The sequence below is a fragment of the Zingiber officinale genome, chromosome 1B (assembly GCF_018446385.1).
Source record: "Zingiber officinale cultivar Zhangliang chromosome 1B, Zo_v1.1, whole genome shotgun sequence".
Classification (NCBI taxonomy): Eukaryota; Viridiplantae; Streptophyta; class Magnoliopsida; order Zingiberales; family Zingiberaceae; genus Zingiber; species Zingiber officinale.
Genome location: NC_055986.1, coordinates 45720189 through 45726040, shown reverse-complemented (window position 1 = coordinate 45726040; position 5852 = coordinate 45720189). Strand labels below are relative to the sequence as shown.

Sequence of the window (5852 nt, the reverse complement as noted above, 5' to 3'; positions counted from 1 at the left end):
TTAGATTCATTTGATGAATCAAATTGGATTAAGAGTAATCCTAATTGGGCTAATTGAGTTGGACTCAAGTTGATTCATGTGTTCAATGAGTTTAATTTAGATTATGACTCATTGAATCAATTTAATTAAATGAATTAGATTCATTATATTAAATTGGCTTGAATTAAATGGTTGGATTAGATCAACCATGAGAGAGATTAAGTCAAGTTTGACTTGACTTGGGAGGAATATGAAGAGTCAAGTTTGACTTGACTTTATGCCACCTCATTGGTGAGTTGACATTGAGTGGGCCAATGATGATGCTCCACATCATCATGGTTGCTTAAGTGGGATGTCACCTCATGGGAGTTACCAAGAGTTGTGACTCTTGGCATTCCATGGGAGTTACACATGCTCTTAATGTGGCCGGCCACATGAATGGGAGGAATGAGTTTCATTTTGTGAATTATTCTCATTCATTCCATCATCTTCTTCCTTGCTCCATTTTCTTCTCTCCCTCTCCTCATCTTGCCGAACCTAACTAAGGTGCTAGCACACTTTAGTTTGGTGATCTTCTTCTTGTGTTCGTGTGGATACTTCTAGAGGGTTGTCTACTTTGACAACCTTGAGATCCGGCACCATTGGACGAACGGGATTTGCGTAGGGCGCGCATCAAGGGTATATTCTTTGTTTCCCTTTGTAGATCTACTGTAGATCAAGGTTTAGAAACTTGTACTCGTATTTTATTTTATTTTTCTTTGCACGGATCCGATGGCTGGGGCTTTCGGGGTTTTCGCGATGCTAAAACGCGATTTTCGCGGCCCGAAAAACCCAACACATACGCCACGAGTGTTATCAACGTAATACTTCCAATAAATCATAATAGACACGGGTGTACACGCATAACAGATATAACCAACAAGATATCTCAAATAATACACCAAATCACATGTACACCTACCACGACACGGATTTAATCGACAAGATACTTCCATCATAACACCCAAATACATGTGCACATATCACTACCTAGATTCAATCGACAAGATACCTCCAATAAAACAATTAGACACGTGCACCTAACCACATAAGTATAATCCATAAGAATCCTACAATAACCCTAACTGGACATGTATACGCACACCACCTACAAATGGACAGTCTAACATAGGACTCCTACAACACATACCCATCATATGTACACACAACCTAGATATGCATAATCAATATATTTAACTCAATCAACTAAACAATCCCTATACTACCTACTCTACAAAGGTATATACAATAGAGTTCAGAAATCAAGACGCGAGACTGGATAGAACATAAACCTCTAAAAAATCAAGCATGAGTACCACACAAGAAAACAGCAATCATAGACAATCCAAGGTATAGCAGCCTAACCATCCAGTATTAACCATGCTCTAAGTTCAAAAGAACTAATAGAGAAAGGAAGAAATACCCGCCATGCTTCGACATTGTGCGTCCATGTTGTACCACTACAGAGACTATACCTAATGAGGAAAGTTTATTATCATATACCTTAAGTACTCTCCACATTATACACCCTAATAACGGTTGCATCTTATAAGTGTTAAGCAATTAGCTCTACACCTTCTTACATCAGTGGGGGTCACCTAGCCAATTGTACCTTTTAAGTCATCTGACCAGGTACACATAGTCTATGGTCAAAGTCCCCATGGAATATGATACATCGATCCTTTATAGACTGACCAAGCCGACAATGATATATGGCTTAATTCAGTCTTTTCCATGTCAGTGCAAGCCATGTATTCAAATGTGCTTGTAATATCTAACTAAGCATGAATAACCTAAAATTCAGAACATCTAAAAATAGACTATGACGATCCCCTACTGATTAGACCAACATAACTATATCGGTGATCTACTAACTAATCTAACAGAATCATTAATCCTCCCCAAAGTGACTAAGGTAAATCGATCCACGACTACCCATGTCAACAAGTGTAAATCGGTCTTCTACTGACCGATCTAATAAGAGTAAATTAATTATCTACTGTCGAAACAACCTATGTTAAATCGATACTCTACTGGCTAAGTCAACATGAATATACAAATACTATCCATTTCTCAGCTAATAATAGCATAGACTGGTACGTGCCTCCAACTCCTAACTAACTAGTAGTAACAGAAGCTAAAACTAATGGTGATAAAGTATGAAAAATCTTCTGAGACCGTAATCCTTGATCTCTATTAGGGTCGACCATGATAAGTGGTTGACCCAATACATGTAATATATACTATAACAACTAGACAGGTAGTAACAAAATGTACTAATACATATCATAACTATCATAAACAATAATGCATATACAAACAGAAATATATGATAACAATATACCAACATACCTCCTATAGCTTGGAGATGCCCTGCTGTTGCCTGGTCCCAAAATCAAAAAAAAATCACATCGGAAAAACTAAAACACGAAATCTAAAACACAAGAAATAAGACTCGTAAACCTGCGGCTATGATACTAAATAAATTGTCACGCCCCAGGTAGTCTCTCTTAGAAAAAATTTCGACAACATCTCCCCTCTAAACGTGATAATATGAATCATATCTACATCCACAAGTATACATCAGCCACACACGGCTGGAAAATACAGACAATCACACAGTTATATATTAAAACGACTCACACGACTGTACTAAATCACAACCACGTAGTTATATATACTGAACATCCCCCACGGTTGTACTAAAAACCAAAAACACAATGGAAAAATGATAAATAACATTACAAACCAAAACAAGGACTGCTAGCCGGCTAGGCTTACACAACACAACACTAGATATCACAAAACAACACTCCAGAAAACAAAACCAGAATATACAATGCTAAGTACACTTTATACAAATAAAACACAAATGAAAACGGTAACAGTCATTTGATGTGACGTGGGAACCTGCAGACAAGATACTCTAAGTGACTCCACATACCTGATATATGAAAAAAATATATCAACGGGGCGAGTCCAGGAACTCAACAGATATAGATAGACAGACATAATAAGTTATAACTAACAATAATTACTATGCGGTACAGTTTCCTAAACAAAAGTAGGAAATGCAGAGTGAAAAGGGCTAAAGAAATTGTACTCACCAGAACCTCCTATGCAGAATATAAGGGTCGTCAGACCAGATACAAAATGTCACCTGTATGCATGTCAAACATATGCAACCACCAAAATGCAACAAACAATATGTAGCAATCACAAGCAATAAATGCAATCATGCAAAATGATACAAAATGACATGTGTCACCCCTATCACCAGTCAGTCATCTCACACGCGATGGTGAGGCCGAGTGGGTAGGGCTATGACAACTGTTCACTCTGCCATCACTGCTCCTGAGTGACCGAGTAGACAGGATGTTGTCCGAGTACACCTATCCTCCTACCCCAAATAGAGTGGGGGAGGGCAATACTCTCATCTCTCTGAGACAGTCCAGAAGATGGATCCCTGACGTGCTACCACGCTGCGACACGCTACTATGAATGGACCAGTGGCGCACTGAACTGCACACACACTGTCTGATATACCACTAACTTATAAATGGTTGTGTGTGCAGATCATGTACCTAGCGACGTGCTCAACAATAATGAAGTCGACAATCGCTCAGCATGCAATCGTGCAAGATAATGCATGACACTAAACATATAGATACAAACAGTATACACCTCCATATAACATGCACCATAAAAGAAATAAATCATACAATGATCCAAGTAACCTAAATCCAGGTACACAAAACAGATATATCAAATAACTAGACCACTACACAGTAGGACAATATATGTCACTATTCCTATGAACAGGAGTAAACATGGCAACAAACAAGAGAATATAACCATGAGTGCACAACAGACAAGAATATAGGAAAACTACAATAACCAAATAGTGATATACCAAAGCAGATGCAAACATAATCATTACTACTAGGAATAAATTATTATGCATATCTAAAATGACTATATCAAAAAGATAAATCAGAAGTACCCGCCTCAATAGAAGATCATATCCAGAAATCCTACGTCGAGACGCCCGTCTCGAACCAAAGTCCTGTAACGCATGATATACAGATTTAGCTAATTATATAAATTAATTAGTTAAAACAAATCTCCAACTAAATCTAATTCATTGATCAATTAGGGTTAGCTTCATTAACCCTAATCGTTTCACCTTTTAATTAGAATGTATTATCACATCTAAATCTGTAACTCAATATCAAAATAAGTCACAATTAAAATATAATTTCAAGTTTAATTAATCACATCAACTAATTCATCTCATAATCCTCAATCAACCATTATTTAAATCAATCAACTCTGTTTCTTCGATTCTATTAATGAACAATTTTCGTTCAATTAAATCTTACCCCAATTTAGCAATTAGGTCGCACTGGTAGTGGCTCACGGCCAACAGTGGTGGTCTATGCTTCTGCTGCCCACCCTTCTCTTGATAACATAGAAACCCAAATCAACTAATCTATCCATTAACCTTGCAAACAATTCAAGCATCAATTCAACGACCTTACCCCAAATTTATCAGCAGATCCCTTTCCAGCGGAGACCAATTCCCGACAACCAAGCAGCCAACGATGTCCCTGGGTTGGAGAAGCTGCTGGCAGCCGGTGGTGGTCGCTACAATGTCGGCAGCCCACAGCGACGGCAGTTCACGGAGTTGGCTGGATCTGATCGGTGAAAGGAAAGGCAGCGTTGACCAAAACTAGGAAATGGCTCGGTGGTCGGATGGCAACCCGAGAAGGAACCGATTGTGTTGGACACCGGCCGTTGCTACCACTATACCTCAGGGATCACCGGCGGCCTAGGGGTAGGCGACGGTGAGGCAGGATCGTGAGGGACGAAAGATCAATGGTCTTCAGCGCCGGGGAATCAAGAGAGGGGAAAGTTAAATCGCCGCGATTTGGCTATTCGCAGTGGAGACGCTGAACCGAGGGAGAGGAAGGACCACCGCGTTGGCTGCTTGTGTGGATGAACGACAACCGGCGATGTCGAGATCACAGCTAGGGCAGAGGGAGACGGCGGTGGTGGCGTCGGCTAGAGGCGACGCGATGAAGAAAAGAAGAAAACCCGCGAGAGGAGCTCGGTGGCGAGGTAGTGCGCCGTCGGAACCAGGGATGCCGCCTGGAAGGGGAGTCCAGCGGCCGATAAACCCTTGGCGCATGCGGAGGAAGCCATGGAGTCCGACGATCCGCACGAGGAAGAGAGAAAGGAGCTCCGGTTGGGTAAGATGAGAAGAGATCGCGGTGACGCGAGATGAAGAGAAGGGGAGGAAAGTTCGGCGGGGGAAGAGGTGGAGTTCGGCGGTGGCTCAGGAGGAAACGACGTCGGGTAAGAGAAGACGAAGAGATAAGAGGGACAGTGGTCAGTGGCCACGCATACGGAGGGGAAAACAGGGAAATAAAAGTAAAAGAAAATAACTTAGATTGATATAATTAAACCTAGCTCAATTAACTCCCATGTAAATTAGGTATCCAAAATAGATTTTCCTCCCGCCTAATAATTGAACCCTTTAAATTTATCATACGAGATCCGAAAAATTTCTAAAATTTTTTTAAAAATTTCTAAAAATTCTGTTAATATTATTTACATATTAAACATTATTATTTATTATCGTATTTTACATTGTGTTTGATTTCTATTTATTTCGTTGCATGTTTACTTGATTATTTCTTAACAAACGAATTAGTCAGGAGCGCTATTCACCCCTAGCTCTTTTCGATCCTACAATTAGTATCAGAACGGGGCCACTTTGAATCTGTACAACTATCGTTTGAGCAATTTTTGGTTTTTCGTCTATTTTTTCA

At 39.9% G+C, this 5852-nt stretch overlaps 1 long non-coding RNA gene across 2 annotated transcripts; it reads right to left on the bottom strand.

Annotated features, from left to right (window-relative positions):
• Positions 1-2815: 2815 nt before the first annotated feature.
• LOC122056202 lies at positions 2816-5426 on the bottom strand. 2 transcript variants are annotated; one of them, XR_006133064.1, is made up of 4 exons: positions 4560-5426; positions 4401-4479; positions 4022-4084; positions 2816-2962 (listed from the first exon to the last, which is right to left on the bottom strand). It is a non-coding gene; the product is annotated as an uncharacterized LOC122056202 (long non-coding RNA). The 2 variants fall into 2 exon arrangements; XR_006133063.1 differs by lacking the exon at positions 2816-2962 and having other exon boundaries at positions 3308-4084.
• Positions 5427-5852: the final 426 nt, after the last annotated feature.